The sequence below is a fragment of the Lygodium microphyllum genome, unplaced genomic scaffold (genome assembly GCF_053477565.2).
Source record: "Lygodium microphyllum isolate KBCC unplaced genomic scaffold, Lygodium_microphyllum_v1.1.10 scaffold_31, whole genome shotgun sequence".
NCBI lineage: Eukaryota > Viridiplantae > Streptophyta > Polypodiopsida > Schizaeales > Lygodiaceae > Lygodium > Lygodium microphyllum.
The window spans coordinates 11,116,433-11,135,211 of record NW_028229514.1 but is presented as its reverse complement, the minus strand read 5'-3'; positions in this window follow the sequence as shown (position 1 = coordinate 11,135,211).

The following is an 18,779-nucleotide window of genomic DNA, read 5'->3' as shown; positions in this document are numbered from 1 at the left end:
TGTCTTTACTGGAATCAGGTGTGCAACCTTGGTAAGCATGTCAACCACAACCATAATGGAATTGTATCCTCCTTGGACTTGGGGTAAGCCCACAACAAAATCCATACTGATGAATTCCCATTTCATTTGGGGAATGTCAAGCGGTTGTAGTTTTCCTGGCATCATGACATGTTCGGCCTTGATACGTTGGCAAGACAAACATTCAGTGACATACTTGAGAACGTCACCTTTAAGCCTCTCCCAATGGTAGCTCTTCCTAAATGCATTAAGAGTTTTTGCATAGCCAGGATGTCCTGCGAAAGGAGAATCATGATCTTCCCATAATATCTTCTGCTTAAGTGACTGGCTTGTTGGTATACACAGCCTTGTTCTGTAGTAGACAAGTCCATTATCAATGGAAAATTCTTGATACTTAGCTTGCAACTTTTGATTCTGCTCCTTGGTAGATATTTCCTTTATCATTGTTTGGTAGGCTAAATCATGGTATGCTTCCTCTCTAGCTAGTTCAAGTATAGGGTTGTTTGGCATAGATACCTTTGTAGCCAGAGATCTGGCCGTTGATGGATTCTGCAAGATTAGGGAATTTAGGAATGCCTTGCGACTGAGTGCATCGGCAACTACATTCTCCTTCCCTGGTCGGTACTTAATTTCAAAATCATATTCCTCCAATACTTCAATCCACCGACGTTGCCTCATGTTGAGCTCGTTTTGGGTAAAAATCCATTTGAGACTCTTATGATCGGTTACTAGAGTAAACTTGTTACCCAACAGGTAGTGTCTCCAAAGCTTTAGAGCATGGATGACAGCTAATAATTCCAGATCATGCGTGGCATAATTATTTTCATGACTCTTCAATTTCCTTGAAGAGTATGCTACTGGATGACCTTCCTACATAAGTACACATCCCAAGGCAAGAATGCTAGCATCAGTTACTACCTCAAACTCCATATTGAGGTCAGGAAGTTTTAGAATAGGTGCTGATACCAAACTTTGCTTCAGTTTGTCGAAGCTATTTTGTTCGGAAGTTGACCATGTAATGGGAGTCTGGTTCTTTAGTAGATCAGTAAGGGGTGCTGCAATCAAAGCATAGTTTTTGATAAAGACCCTATACCATCCTGTCAATCCAAGAAAGCTATGTATTTCTTTGACAGATACTGGTATTGGCCATTCAAGCACATCTCTGACTTTGGCTGGGTCTACTGATATTCCCTCTGATGATACTATGAATCCCAGATATTCAATCTGACGCTTGAAGAATGCACACTTCTTCATTTTTGCATACAGCTTATGAAACCTCATTGTCTCAAGGACAATCCGAAGTTGAGGTTCATGATCTTCTTCTTGTTTGGAATAGACTAAAGTGTCATCGAAGAAGACAAGCACGAAATCATCAAGATATGGTCTAAAAATATCATGCATTAATCTATTGAAGGTGGCAGGTGCATTGATAAGCCCGAATGACATAACCAGGAACTCGAAGTGCCCATATCTTGTATTGCAGGCCATTTTTGGAATATCTTCTTCCTTGATCCTTATCTGATAGTAACTTGACCTGAGATCAATCTTGGAGAAGATATTTGCACCTTGAAGACAATCAAGAAGCTCATCTATTCTAGGAATAGGATACTTGTTCTTGATTGTTGATTGATTCAACCCTCGGTAATCAATAGATAGTCAAAGTGTCCCATCTTTCTTTTTCTGGAATAGTACTGGAGCTCCCCACGGTGAGTTGCTAGGCCGGATGTAACCCTGATCCAATAGTTTCTTGAGATGTTCCTTCAACTCAATTGCTTCAGGTATGGACATTCTATAAGGTCTCTTTGCAATTGGTGCAGCTCCAGGCGCTAGCCTAATTTCATAATCTACTTCTCTTGGAGGCGGAAGTTCAATCAATTCCTCAGGGAATACGTCAGCGTATTCCTTTAGCCAAGAAGGTCCTTCATGAGACTCTTGCTTTTGATCTAACTTGTTGAGCTTGATCAGGTAAATGGGTAATCCTTTTCTGACTCCTTTTATGATCTGAGATACTTTGGCTAATTGGATTCTTGGCACTCCTGCCTCACCTTGAGTTGTGACAAATTCCCTTTCAGAGTTTCGAAAGGAAACTTGACCCTTTCCACAGTGGATGTGGGCGTCATTAGGCTTAAGCCAATCCATCCCGAGTAGACACTCATGGATACCTAAATTCATGACTCTGAATTTGACTGAGGTTTTCTTTCCTCCCAGAAAGAATTCCACCTTAGCAGTTTGCCTAGTACAAGTTACCTCACGACCGTTTGCCAATTCCACAAGCAGGGTAGGTGCTTCTACTATGGCTATTCCTAATCTTTTTGCACATGCTGGTGAGATAAAGGAATGTGTATTGCCACAATCAATCAAGGTTTTGAAACCTTTACCTTGATAGTCTGACGGTGTCTGAATCACTGAGAACTGGCGATTCGGCCCTTTCTTGTGTAAAGCGGCATGGACAGTCGCTCTTTCGAATTCTGCTTCCATAGTCGGATCTTCCTCATCTTCTTCTTCGCATCTTTGTCTATTGGCAATGCAGGCAATTCTTCCTCTTCCACGGGTGGCGGCTCCTTGACCGCGGCCTGCACCTTGGAAAGGCGTTTGACGATGTCCCCCGCTGAGCTTGGGACATTGCCTCTTGAAGTGACCGAGTTCGTTGCAGTGGAAACATCGGAGGTTTCGGCCATTACTTTGAGTAGGAACAAAGTTGTTGACGTTATTTGTCCTTGCTTTTTTCCTTTGTCCCTGATTGTGACCTTGAACTCTCTTCACTTGAGGTCTGAATGCTCCTCTGTTCGGGTCAGTATAGGACCAAGTTTTATTACCCCTTGGTCTAGCTTGCACCTCCTGAATTATAGGTGCCGCTCGAATGAGTGCATCCTGAAGATCTGATGGACGCATAGATTCGAGAAGGGTATTTATGGGTGGATTTAAGCCCGCGCAAAATTTGGACACCTGCTGTGTCATGTCCATCTGTGGCGCATACTTTAAAAGTGAGACGAATTTAGAGTAGTATGCGTCCAGAGTGAGTCCTAGATGTTTTAGCTCGTAGAAGTCATTCATTTTCTACGTACGATATGCAGGTGGCAAATATCTCCCCTGCACGGCTTTCTTTAACTTCTCCCAAGTAACGGACCCCTCTGAAGTCCCTTGATCCCTACACCATTATTTCCACCAAAGTCTGGCTTCGCCGGTGAGTTTTAACTTGGCGAGCATGGCCTGATTGGCAGGTGCAGTACCAACTGCTTCAAAGTAATCCTCCATAGATTCAATCCAAATTTCAACATCAGACTGGACGAATCTGCCTCTCCCGTCAAACTCGGGTGGCTTTATCTGCTTGAGGAGGAACTTCTTCTCCTGGGTCACAGCAGTACTTGATGTAGGGGGCGAATTTGGAACATGTACCTGGGGTTGTGCCTGGATAAGTTTTCTTAACGTTATTATATGATAATTGACGTTAGCATATCTTTAGTTCAGCTATCTCGTAAATCATGAAGCTACTTAACTTTTTTAACAACTCTGATGCACAGCCAGATATTGATAAAAGAAGTCTTTATTTATATTTACATGGGCGTAGCCTTATACAACGTCTCGTGTGATGATAATCCAATCATTACATTCAGTTTGGGGAGAACAACGTTGTATTGCATTTGTCTACAGGAACTGTGTAATAGTAGGGTTTTGGGTCATGGATCTTTAGGAATCGATAATTCATTAGAAGTTCAGGATACCCTTTTCGTTGGAATCCATACTTCTCATGGCGGCCCAACACTTTAATCCTGTCGGCTGGGATTACACGGGTTACTTCCTTATATACATATGAGTTCATTTCAACCCTCCGACCTTGAATATGTAAAGTCGAATTTACGTGAGCTTCCACAAAAATGAACAGCTTCACGACTTTCAAGTCTTCCAACCACTTGATCCTCTTTACGTTGGTCTGTAGATAAGCAAACCGGTGGGCAGCTATATAGTAGATTCCTGAAGACCCCGTCCATCTTTGTTCTATGCATAAAGGTGATGGATTATAAATCTGCTCCAGGATGTTTATCATCCCAATTCTTTGTCTATAAAGTGGAGAATGCATTGCAGTCATAAACATGACCCGAAACACCAAAAACTTGTTCCACGCTTCATAGTTCTGCAAGACATCATTGAAGATGAGGAAATGTTTGGACAGCAACAATTTCTTTATTTCATTTTATTGAGATCTCATAAAAACATTTCGTTGTTGGTCGGCTCTGATACCAACTTGTAACGTGTCCCCTAGTATCATCCAAGACACGTCTTAGCAGTCCATCGGAAAGGATGTCTAGAAAACTCCGCCCGGCACTCCCAAGGAATGTTACGGGTTTTGTGATCTAGGTCTCCCCGTGTCTGCCACGTAGCGGAAGTATCCTGGCCATTTCCCACTTAGGATCAACCGGAATTAGGGTTTTCTTGTTTGGTCATTAGCTAACAGCAACTAGCGTCAGACCCGAGCGAACTACTTTACGCAGAAACGCCAGGTCCGAAGTGGATTCATGCTGCACTTGGTTCAAGGAGAATGGGAAATGAGAGGGATGCAAAGCTCAACCTCTCTGCCAAAAGGCATAGTCCCATTCCGTTCCCCTAAAACAGCGTAAATCGGGTAAGACGTAACTTTAGGTCATTGTTCTCGTTATTCATTTTGATGATGATGATCATTCCGCTGTTCTTCAAGATTTCTGAGAAAAGTTCCTGGCTAACCGGGACCACCCAACCATAGGACGGACCCATGGCCCATCCTCCGCACTTTCCTCGGTTTGTTTTAGTTATGTAATTATCTAACACATTAATTTGACATATAACAATCAGCTTCTTTAGTTAATCCCTTTAAGCACTGGTTCTTTCACGTAACCTTATCACATGACATAGAAAAACAATATCAAGCAAGTTCTTTTATCATTTCATCATTTTATCTTTGAAATACAAGGAGTTCCGCTCGTAGGCTTGTCCATAATCTGCCTGAAGGCTATCCAGTAATCACCAAGGATCACTATTCCAAGCTTCCACCTGACAACTAGTATGCGGGCCTCGAGATTCAATCCCGAGTCACGTTAGCCGCTTGTGCAGGACCCGAAAGGCGAGGGATTTACGGCCAGAGCCCCCTGGCACCCAAGCGTCCTCCTCCTCCAAGTAGAACTCAACAGAGAGACCTCTCGCGGCGGGTTCAGTCCACGTTCTCGGCGCCGTCAACAACCCCCTTGGTTAGGGTCAGGCATGCAGTCGGGGGTAACTGAAGCTGCCTCTCCTTTCAGGCCTTTAACCTGAAGTATAGGTACTCATTTAATTTGTAATTCATAATTCAAATAGAGCTCTAAAATCTCTAGCAAGCACAAACATTTCCATTAATCAACGTAGTTGTTTGGCAAACTGCTAAGGAAGTGTTCTTTCCTTTTTGAGTGTACCAACACTCGTTCCCAAGGTGTCTTGTAACTTGGCAAGATCTCTTACATTTCGGTGTAGGGCATACCCAACTTGGTTAACCCTAAGGTACCTTAGATATGCTAGTTTCTGGTTTACAACTTTCCTTATTTAGAAGGATATCCAAAAATACGTCTTTTTGCAAGATAACTTGCGTAAGGATCTTCCGTCCTTGATGAGGGTTTTTCCCTTTTCTCCTTGAGAATCAATCACAAGACTAAATGATTTCATACATGTTGCGCAAGTCCTGCGATGGAATAATTTGTTTAGATTCTTTAAGCTGACGTATGTCAGGCCTAGGGTTTCTTCATTTAAGAACCTTAGGGATAAACCCTAGTTTCTTATCTTTATGAATTTATTGTCGCTACAGTAAGGAAAGTAGTCAAGTGTTTAGGGTACGAATGTTTCTATGTTTAGATTGGTTTAGTTAACTTTTGAAAGGTAATATTAATCGTCTTGTCATGGTTTTACTATCCTTGTGACAATTTACTTTCCCAATCAATACAGTTTGATTTGGCATATAGCATAAGGCCAAGGTGATACAAAGAGCGACAATACTCCTTAGGACAAAAAGGCCTAGCTGTGAAATTGGTGTATACACTCTTTATTAGTCCCAAGTCCTCAAATAGCACGGGAAAAATGTTAATAGAGTGTCATCCAGCAATCCCCTATTACATTTTCTTTCCAAATGAGTTCGTATATCTAATTTTTATACTTGTTAATTCCTAACATTTAACTTTCGTTTTCTTTAAAGATGAACTCATGCCAAATAACAACAATTTCATTGCTAAGATGTGCAACTTAGCAAAGATAACTCCCTAGTAATTTGAGCATCGAAAGAAACCTTTCTTGAATTTAGCCATTTACCATGAATCGTTGCGAAAGGAATAAGACTAATGGTGCAATATATAATTTCTACACCTTAGGAATATATTACTATAGTAAATCGTTAATCTTGCTCGTAATTTTATAATGCTTGATGCAATTTGAAGAAAGCTAAGTTGTATACATTGTCATTCATAAGCTAACTCCTTCGTTAAAAATAACTCGAACAAATATATCCTATCCTTAACAATTTTTCTTTGCATGATCGACTTAAAACCGAATTAACACCAAGAAGAAAAAACCTGGCTTTGAGGTGAGATATCCACGTGGATACCGGGAGATGACCCTCCCGCAGCTACACCTTGGACTTTCTTTGGTGGCATCGTAGTTCGAATGTGAGATAGCTTTTTCCTTTTTCCTCTTGGAATTCCACTGTCTTCTCCTTCTTTTTCTTTTATCTTTTTCCCACTCCTCCTCCTCCACTCCCTCTTTTCACTCCCTCTACTTCCCTCCCTATCTTTTATCTCACGGCTATTTCTCCCTTACGGGATACCATACGAGGCCATGATGATGAATTGGATTTTTAGGACATGGGAGTGTGTGAACACCGGCTTGTTTGATAAAATTAAGAACACAAAGCTCAACTAAGAGAGCACTTGCACAAAAAGATCTAAAAAGTGAATGAAGGAATTAATGCAAGAGAATGAAAGTCTGCAAGGTAGCCTAAGGACAAAGTAGGCCTATGGGTGTGACTTGAGTAGTCTAAAGAGCTAAAGGGAAAAGAAACAAGGGGGCTTAGGGGGAATTAAAACCCGGGAAGGGGGGGGGAAACAAGGGCTTAGGGGGGGATTAAAGCTCGGGAGGGGGGGAAACAAGGGCTTAGGGGGAAATTAAAACCCGGGAGGGGGGGGGGAAGCTTATTCAGCAGACTACGGCGGCGTGTTGACGGAATGGACGGACTGCGATAGTAGATGGCGATGTGGCGGAGGGCAGATGTCTGCAGGATGATCGGCAGTGGTGACTTTTCTCCTCTCTTCAACGGCAGCGTTGGTGCAGGGTGGCTCCTCCTTTCTCTCCCTCACGACCACATGGTAGTAACATCTCCACTCTTTCGCTCTCGATGGCAGAGTATCCTCTCAACGTGCACCCTCTGTAACTCCCCCCTCACACGGCTCAGCCCTCCTTTAAATAGTGGAGGGGAGGGGGATCTCCCCTCCTTGCGTGTCGACACGCATGTCCTTTCCTCCATCACAGCTCCACCAAGGAGCTTAGCTACTCCTTCTATTTCCCTCCCCCTCCAGCTCGTCAGTCGGCTGCAGGGATAAGGGGGAAAATTTAAAAAAAAAATTCATTTATCACATTTTTTTGTAACACGGAATATTACAATGTTTGATTTATCAAAGAGTTAAGAGACATCATGGTAAACAGTATGGATTACTTATGCCTTTATCTATTCCATCGAGACCATGGGAACAAATTTCTATGGATTTTATTACTGGTTTACCTAATACTAAATCTAACCATGATATGATTTGGACAGTAGTAGATAGGTTTAGTAAACAAGCATATTTCATTCCATGTAAGAAAACTTTAACAGCATCACAAGCAGCACAATTGTTTTTGAAAACTGTTTTCACTAACCATGGATTACCAAAAGTTATTATTTCAGATCATGATTCTAGATTTTGTAACAACTTTTGGATTACTCTGTTTGCTAACCTTGGCACAAAGATTGATTTCTCATCTGCATTTCATCCTGAAACTAATGGACAAACAGAAGCTACTAACAGCACTATACTAGATCTTTTACATGCTTATACTATTTCTAAACCTCAGACATGGGATACACATTTGCATTTATTACAGTTTGCATATAACAATACACCACACACATCTACAAAGAAAGCACCATTTGAAGTGATTTATGGTTATAGATTGTCTACACCTGTTGCATATTTGTCAAATAGAATTCAGAGTGCTGATGATATTGCTAGTATGCATAATACTATTTTTGATGAGGTTAAAGACATGATTGCCAAAGCCCAACAATCATATACCAAACAAGCCAATAAAAAAAGACAAGCAATGAATTTCAAAGTTGATGACTATGTTTGGTTGAGAATAGAAAAACGTAGACTACAAAGTGTAGATAGACATCCAGTTGTTAAATTAGCCCCTAGATTCTATGGACCATTTAGGATCATTCGTAAAATTAATGACATTGCATTTAAGTTAGAATTACCACCTCACTGGAAAATTCACAACACATTTCACATTAGTTTATTACGACTATTTAGAGACCAATTACCTGTACACCCTGTTTATGAAAACCCACCTTTGTTAGAGGAAGAGACTGAAATACTTGAACCTGAAGCTATCATAGACAGTGACTTTATGACCACTAGAACTGGCCAAAGATATTCTAGATATCGAGTTAAATTTAAGAACCATCCTGTAGAGGAAGCACAATGGATGCACGCTAGAGACTTAAATGCTTTTCCCACTCTGTTAACTCCACATTGAGCTAATAGCAATTGAGGTCAATTGCTATCCCACCCTGAGGGTATGATGCCAGGAGGCATATTTCACGGTGGATTCCGTGCCACGGTGGATTCCGTGAGGTTTTACGGTGGATTCCGTAAACTTTGATGACCGGGGCTCATACACAAAGTGGATTCTTTGTGTGAGAAGTTGATGGGGACGCCTGTCCTTTTCGGGCGTTTCATTAATTTAGTGTGTACATGGGTGATTCCATAGCGGGTGATTCTGCAAAATGTATATTAAATTAATAAACGTTTATGAGTTTAGAGTGCGCACTTGTAATAAATTAAGGTTAGGATTTATTTCTAACCAGTTGATTTATTTATGTACCTGACGATTGCTAGGTATTCACTTTTGTCAGTTTAATTGTATTTACTAATGATTGTGAATGCTTCAGTTGATGTGTAGAGATAGCAGCAGTGGCGGAGGAAAGCATTGGAGGATAGCGAGTATTCGATTTATTGATTATATTTTGATGGGCACATACCTTAGGTATGGCGCCTATATTTTGTCACGCCTATTTATTGAGGCGTTGGATATTTAAACTCTTTGGGCACCGCCCACTAGCTTTATTCCTATTTTGTGTTAAAGCAAACTCAAAAGCTAAAAGCTTGCTATTTTGTAATTTGGGCTATTATTTGAGCTTGAAGATGAATAATACATAAAATACATGCTTTGTGGAGCGCTCACACAAGGCATGGGGGGAGATTGCACCCAATTGGTCTCTTGTTCATGTCGTTCATGCTTTTTACCTTGTAATTTGTGCAAAAAGTAGAGTTCTATTGTTCTTGGGGACCTTCCGGCATTCACTACGCAAGCATACAGCATCCGATCTGCGCACCAGAAAGAGGAAAATATCCCCCCTTCTACCTCATTTTCATTTTCTCTAGCCCTTGTTACGCCTTCGTCCCATACAACGGAATTGCTAGGACAAACACCGACAAAAAAATTATGGATGACCACCAACTCTTCCTAAACTACCATGTGAATTTTGCTTGACATCTGATGGCTCTACGATGTCACAGAAATTCAAAAAGCACATTTTAAGCAAGGGAAGCCAAGAACACGACCCATAGAGAAAATGACGTAGTAGGAGTCAGAGAGACCCCCATCACAACAAACTTGAGAGAGATAACATCTCGCCGATTTGGAAAAAATTAATAGTTTATAAGCTTATCGCTTTATTTGGCTTTAACGATTATAAACGCATTCTAATGAAGATGCATATGAACTTCCGCATAGGAAAATAAACTAAGTAATATAATAATTAAATCTTTAGTAAAAACACTCTTTCACTTGGAAATGGACTATATGCGAGTCATGAGAAAAATATTTTAACTATGGTATATTTCATGATATTTATTGTTATTTAGTAAAAGATGGATGTGATCATAATAACAGAAAAATGGTAGATGTTATCATGAAAGGAAATATTTTATAATTTTTTCCTCAAAGTGACTATCTCTAATTCATTTTTCTAATGATAAAAAGATGCATATGAATTTTATAATAGTTTATGGAAAATCATTTAGATAATATCATAAAATAATAAATGCATTAAATCAAAGAAAAATTGTATAGGAAAATATATATACTATACACACATAATTTAGGTGTGTGAAAATATAATTCGATGTCTAAATGATGAAATAAAAATTACACTTATTATTTTTGCATTGCATGGAATTTAAAAAAAAAAAACAAGCGGCATTCCACTTAGTACATAACTAAAATAAAATTGATCTTTCTAGATAACATTGAAAGTTTGGCAAATGGTTAGACTATTAATGATTATATTAGCAAGAGCATCAATATCATGATTTGACCCATGTATGAATCAGCGAGATAACCTAACCTAAAATATCAAGAATGTTGAAGTGAAAACAATTATGAAATATTTGACAACCCTAAAACTATTAGTATTAGGAAATAAAATAAATATCGAAAGTCTGTAGGACTTGTTGGACATTGTGAAGAATTTGTCCATACAAATTCTAAAGTCTAAATAGACTTGGAAAAGCATTTGAAATCCTACCAAGTGTGGTTTAGAGCAGGGTAGCGCATGAAATGCCTACCATGGACATAAGAAATACCAAATTTTTCATAAGGGTAAAATAGACTTCTCATAATTAATCAAATTCATGAAATAACTTGAGGATCCCAAAAAAGAGTTGCAAGTAGGTAGCGAAACCCTAAGAATAAGGTGAAATCTTAAAAGAGAAACCCTAAAATTGGGTGGGGTTGCTTTCTATGCTAAAAATAATTAGTGCTATTTCTTTTTTATTTGTGTACGCATTGATGGTTGCACATGAAAGATTGATTGTGCTTACGTTAATTAGTTCTGATTGTAAATATATAATTAAGATAATAAGAGAAAGGATTGCGTTATACCTCGCCTAGGGCTATACACGGAACCCTGCTCCAAGGGGGATTGTTTTGTACCGTTGCGAGGAGCTTTGGACTAGCCCCAAGACGGCGAGAGGTCACTCGGTGAGAAATCCGTTAGACAGAATGAGGTAGGAGTGCCAGGGGGGCTGTAGCCATAAACCTATCAATCGCTCTGAAGAATTATCAAATCCTCACACAAATCAGGATAGGATACGGGAGTCCCCGGTACTAGTGAAGGGATGGAAATCTTGGAAGGTTTCTTTTCTTCTACTTAGATAGACGGGATTTTCCGATAAATGGAGGTTTATCTTCTGTGTAGGCAGAAAGGAAAATTCGTTGCAAATAACTTTGTGAAACAATAAATAAATATGTTTTTTCAAAAGAGTGTTTTCCCTATCTTTGTATTGTGCCATAAAATCACGGAAGAAACCTTTGATAATAACAGTGTCATGGTGTTGCACATCTACGTATGGAAAAACTATAGAATCTCTACAGGATTTACAAAAAGCATGTCTGGTTTACTACAATAGTCTGAAATCTCTAGTATCATGTTTAGATTACTTAATTCTCACTTTAGATGGATTTAAACATATGCTCTGACTTATTTTCAAGGGAATAAGTTTTCCAAAACAAAATATGGAGAAAAACAACATGATTTACAAAAAGTAATATTTTCATCTATTTTTTATAGATTTTTGTAATTCTACTTGCACTGGCTTATCAACCAAACATGTTCCGATCATTTTGAATACCTAGATAACTATATTGGGAGTTCATATGATGAAGTTATGAGACAAACAAGTTGCAAACAAAAACAAGGCAGAAAAAATGAAAATAGTGAAAAGTTGTAAAAAAAAGCATAAGATTTAAAGCTGAATGCCTTAAGCTTTTATGAGTGAAAGGGAGTTGAGAAAAACTATAAAAGGGAGGACAAGGAGAGAAGGAGGATCCATCATCAAATCAAGGGAGAGAGGCTAGAGGTTGAGCTTGAATCCCTCGCCTTCTTCGATGACCGTCATCGAATTTTGGAGAGAAGGCTTGAGGTCAAGCTTGAGCCCCTCACCTACATCAAAGTTTTGTCATCACGAGTCATTATGAAGCTTGGTGCCCCTTGTCTTTCTCGATTCCACCTTCTTTTCTTCTCTCACTTTGAGATTTTGATTTTGTCTTTCCCAAACCTCTTGTGATTAAACTCGAAAGTCTTTTGAGTATCTTGCTTATATCTTAATTCAAGAATTTATTTTTGCATTCGACTTAAAACTAAACTCTTGTGTTTAATTATTGTATTTTGAGTTATTCTCTCATCTCAAAGCATCACTGCGGTGAGTGACTTTCTTGAACCCCCCATGTGAATCGCATGCGATACAAGCCCCCCACGAGAATCCCGTGTGACATGAGGTGAACCCGACATGAAATTATCACTTGTGATTGTCAAGATGGGAGACTCTTCGAATACTCCATCCACTTCATCATCGAGTGCTTCTTCCTTTTTGACCGATGAGATGAAGAATTTATTGCAAACTCTTTCTTCAGCCATTATGATGGAGAATCAACAGATGCAGTTATCAATGCAGTAACAACAACAATTACATTAGCAATAATTGGATCAACAAGGAATGATGCATCAAGAACAAGAGCATACGCATGGTGCAACCAAAGCGATCGAGACTGTGGTAAGTGAGCACAAATTATTTGATGGTGGCCAAAATTTATCAGCCTATCTTAAAGATTTTGAAAGCCAAATGTGCTTCTTCAGAGTTTCTACAAATTGGAGCAACTATTTCTTATGGCTTGTCACACCTACTTTGTGGATTAGAGTGACCAATTTATTTGTGCAAGACTCTAACTGGAATGTTTTCAAGAAAGCACTCAAATATGAATATTTCATGGAGGATTATGGTATTGCTACATGAAAGACATTCAAAGACTATGTTTATCAGCCCAACAAAGGTCTTGTTGCTTCTGAGTTGTTGTGGGAGTTTGAAGAGCAATACAACTAGTTGGATGCAATAGAGAAAAGAGCCCGAAACTTGGAGAAAGTTGAGTTATTCTTGCAGGCAACTGACCTTGCACTTCAAGATGAGTTGGGAGAGCTTCTTAAAGATCATACGCAGCCTATGGGATTGAAGACTAATTGGCAGGATGTTGTTGATGCGGTCTCTATACTGACAAAAAGACTGGGATGGAAGGCTCACTTGTAGAGCGGCATGCAAACACCTCTAGCAATGTCTTCTCCTACCTTGACTTCTCTTACTTCTCCTGTTGCTCCTTCCACTTCTTCTCCTATTTCTCATCTTGTGTCTATGCCTACTTCTATGCCTATGCCTATGTCTATTCTTGTTGCAGTTGTGACAGACCATCTGAAAAACTGACTATTGAAGATATGATGGAGGAAATTTTAAAGAACTTAAAAGACCTTAAAAATAAGATGACTAGAATGGAGTAGCAGTAGATTGAGAAGAATGATTATGATGATGAGAAGATTATTGATGGTCTCTATAATGGGCTGTCATGCTTAGATAGTATGGAGGATCTTTCAGCATTGTTGAAAATTGAAAATCAAGAGTTGTCATATGTCTTATAGGTCAGTTCTCTAGCGATGAATTGAAAATTTACTGATCTCATGCAACAAAAAAATTTAGGCGCTGAGAATTCCCAGCAAATAGTGTTCTTTGCTAAAATGTTTCAACAAAAAGATTTTTGAAGTGTCGATTTACAACAACAAACAAAATTTACACCCAAAGTAAGTTGTGGCCCTCACTATTGGGTTGTTAATATGCACTTTGAAAAAGATATGGCTGATTTTTGTTAGTCAAAAGAATTGGGTGTTGTTTATACACATCAGAATTTGTGTTTTCTAAGGTATTTGCAAGAAGAGCTGAAATTTGCAAGCTGTAGCAAAAAAGCCAAAGTAGAGAGACAATATAAGTTTGTTGACCATAAGGTCATATTACCTTTGGTCAGTGTTGATGATTTGCCAATGATGGATATGAATAAGATTGGAGTCACGGGATGGTCTCATGATGAACCAGCCAAAGAAGATCTTAAAGCTATGGAGCAGATTTTTGTAGGAGAGAAGACTATGCCATTGGATGCTGTGATGATCTATGAAAACTTACCTACTTTGATTTGTCCATATGATCCAAGAGGATACTGTGATAACCCATGCCAACTTACCTACATGTTATATTACCCAGATGATTATCCATATGATTTTGGTGGGAAAAATATTGTAAGTAGTGAAAAAGTTGACACATGCCGGGTTTGGAGGGGGCGGATGTCGTAGTGTTGCACGTCCACACATGGAAAAACTATAGAATCTCTACAGGATTTAGAGAAAGCATGAGTGGTTTACTACAATAGTTTGAAATCTCTAGTATCATGTTTAGATGACTTGATTTTCACTTTATATGGATCCAAACATATACTATGACTTATTTTGAAGGAAATAAGTCGTCCAAGACAAAAGATGGAGAAAAATAGTGTGATTTACAAAAATCAATATTTTCATCTATTTTTGATGGATTTTTGTAATTCTACCCACGTTGGCTTGTCAACCATATATGTTCTAATTGTTTTGAATACATGGATGACTATATTCAGAGTTCATATGACGAAGTTATGATCCCAAAAAGTTGTACACAAAAACATGGCAGAAAAAAACAAAAATAGTGAAAAGCAATTTAAAAAAACATAAGATTTAAAGCTAAATGCCTTAAGCTTTTATGAGTGAAAGGGAGTGGAGAAAAACTATAAAAGGGAGGATAAGGAGAGAAAGGAGGGGCCATCATCAAATCAAGGGAGAGAGGCTAGAGATTGAGCTTGAATCCCTCGCCTTCTTCGAGAACCGTCATCAAATTTTGGAGAGAAGGCTTGAGGTCGAGATTGAGCCCCTCGCCTACATCGAAGTTTCATCATTGCGAATCGCTATGAAGCTTGGTGCCCCTTGTCTTCCTCGATTCCACCTTCTTCTCTTCTCTCTCACTTTGAGATTTTGACTTTGTCTTTCCCAAACCTCTTGTGATTAAATCCGAAAGTCTTTTGAGTATCTTGTCTATATCTTAATTCAAGAATTTATTTTTTCATTCGACTTAAAACTAAACTCTTCTGTTTAATTATTGTATGTTGAGTTCTTCTCTCATCTCAAAGCATCACTACAGGGTGAGTGACTTTTACAAACCCCGTGCGTGAATCCTGTGCGACACAAGCCCCTCGCAGGAATCTCATGTGACAACGGGTTAATTAACGAAGCTGATATTATATGCCATAACTTAATATGATATGTAATTAGAAAACTAAAGAAAACCGTTTGTGGAAAGTGGGTGGGCGAGATTCCAAACAGATCCATCCTAGGGATGGGTGGTCTTGATAAGCTGGGAGCTTCTCTCAAGAGATTGAACAAAATGTTAATTAGGAAAAATTAAGCTGAGCCAAGCATTGACTTACCTAGGGTTAGGTCTTAAAACCCTAATAAGAAATTATCTTAGGGGAAAGGCACACTGATTGTGCCAGAACTCCGTTAGGGTTCCTTGAATCCTAACCAGTTTTATTGAAAAAAGTGTTGCACTCGATAAACTAAGGTTAACTATGATTGCTCTAGTCAAAAGAGAAGCCATTGTGGAACACCTTTGATGGAGCTAGATGATGTATCGAGACCTCAATTGTCAAATTAGAATCCTAAAATTGTAGGTTGATCCTTGTAGGGATGGCCGGTACCTTCCATTATGGGGTGGACTTTGGGAAACCTAGATGACAGACCCCGTGCATTCTCATGAGTGCCCAATGAAGCCATCTAGGATAGTTCCTTGATGAACCACTAAAACGTGTTGCTAGGGAACTCTTAGGCAAACAAGTGAAATGTGGTATTAGAGCAAAATTGAAATTAAAAATATCTATGGTTTTTAAGATCAACTATTCTAAATAATAATCATCCTGCTAATTGTTAAGGGATAAACTTTGGGAGAATAATGAAGCTTAGAATCAGTTCCTTGTTTTTCAAGCAATGTACACATCTTCTTTGAACTCCATGAATGACGAGTGGAGAAGAGAAATGATGATGATACTTGATCACCTATATGATCCATCCCCTATGAATCGTTACTATTACATCAAGGCCGATCGATTCTTCAACATGCAGACTAATTTGAAACACCTTGAATGGATGGAAAATTTAAAAGTAGTTGAGGAATTTATCTTTTGTCTTTCTAGAGAAGGAATCCACTTATGATTATGAGTGGCCGGCAAATACGTCTAGACCATTATGTCTATGACAAGGTATTGAAGGTAATCCCAACCGAAAGGATTATAATCCAAGGACGTTGCAAGTATCAAGATTATAGTATCGATGGTTTTCCAAATCTTCCATTTCCATAATATAGGTTTCTAGACATAGACAAAAATTGGCCTACTTTCTTCTACATGAATGTAACTAATACCCATCCTTGAAAAAGAAAGATATAATGATATTATATTTTCAAAATTGTACATAGCATCTAGCATAACCTATCAATGCTGATGTATCTTTACTTGTAAACATCTTCCATTTGTAAATATCCCTTGTAAAAATCATAGCTTATGGCTACTAATAATAAAAGATAATAACGGCTAGATTTTGTAAAAATATTGTGCTCTTTGGCCCATCATTGTTTTACAAAACTAGTAAGATATGTTAATGTGGAAATGAAGCTGAAAAGTTTGAGCGCTAAACTAATTCGTGAAACTTATGATAACCTAGGTTAATACAAATATTGCTAGTCTGACTGAAATTTCAGGAGAAAAAGTATATCCTAAAGTAGGTTAAGCCATCGAAACTCGATGGCAAGGGAAAATATGTTGAAGTTGAGGCAGAGATTTGGATTGAGACCATGGAGGACTACTTTATTGTTGTAGGAACTACCCCTGCTAATTAGGCTATGATCACCAAGTTGAAGTTGATTGGTGAGGCATGCTTGTGGTGGAAACAATGGTGTAAAGACCATGGACTTACTGAGATAGCTATTACCTTGAAAAAGCTAAAGGAAGTTGTGCATGGTCGATATTTTCCACCAGCTTATCGCACACTAAAAATGAATGAGTTATTTAACTTAAGATAGTTGGGAATGAGCCTAGAGGCATATTACTCAAAGTTTATCTCACTTCTTAAATATGTACCTTTCATGAATATTGCTTGGCATATGCCTAAGTTTTGTCAAGGACTGAATGCTCCTCTAAACACACACCTTGAATCTATGCACCCAAATTATATGCAAGATGCTTTGATTTTCCTAGCACCTCTTGATTAGGAGATTCAATCCAAGGAATAATAGGCTCTAAAATCAAAACAAAGAGACTTCATAGGGCTATATTAAGTGAGCCCAAGGTCAATGTTTGTCTAGTCAAAGAAAGAGGGCAAAAGAAAATGCAATCAAAAACTTCATACCTACAAAAAGTAATTCAGGAGTACCTAGGTGTTTCCACTGTAATGAGCCAAGTCAATTTAAAAGCCAATGCCCAAAGCTTGGTCAAATTCCTTGCCAAGGACAGTATAGAGGTCACAACCAAGCTTCAATTGAAAAAGAAAAAGCATCTGTTGTAAATTTTAAAGAGCTTGAAGAAGAGAGAAACCCAATTATGGAAGTCGATATGGAGAGGGCATCAATTCACACCACCCTCCATAAGAAAGGCCCAAATCACCAATTTTTGGTGATTCAAATGCCAGTAGAATATCATGGTAAGTCCTTTAAAATTGTGATTAACTATGGAAGTACACACTCATTCATATCACCAAAGTGTGCCAAGAAATTATGTATAGACACAATACCTACATCTAGGTTGCTTGTGGAACTTGCTAATGGGAAATAAATCCTATCTACTCAACTAACTTGTAAAGTGACATTTAACCTGGGAGGCAATCTCTCTAAAATGGGATTTAGGATCATGAATTTAGCGGCCTACGAAAGTCTTTTGGGCATGGACTGGCTAATCCACAATGACGCATATATTCAGTGCATAAAAGACCATGTGACTTTTCAAAACCTAAAGGGGGAAAAAGTGATGACCCAAGGTAAGACACAAAAACCCAAGGTTCAACTAGCCAAATCATCTTGCATAATAAAAGGTTTAATAAAAGGATTACTTGTGTATCTCATAAAATTAAATAAGGTTGAGTATAATAATTTGGACAAGAGAGAGCCATATTGGCTAAAGGAATATGATGACATCTTCCCAAAAGAGCTGACTAAATTACCACCTCGATCAAGAGATCAGACTTAGACCATGAGCCGCTCCAATCACTAAGAGTCCGTATAAAATATCTATCTCTAAAGCAATTGAGCTAAAAGAGAAACTCAAGCAGTTACTGGATCAAGGATACACCAAACCTAGTAATTCACCATGGGGAGCCTAGGTACTGTTTCAAAAGAAAAAGGATGAAACTCTCCACCTTTGCATTGATTACAAAGGACTCAACTAGGTAACAATCAAGAATAAGTATCCGATCCCAGGAATAGATGAGCTACTTGACAGGGTGTAAGGGGCAAAAATATTTTCCAATATTGATCTCTGATCTAGTTATTACCAAATAAGGACCAAGG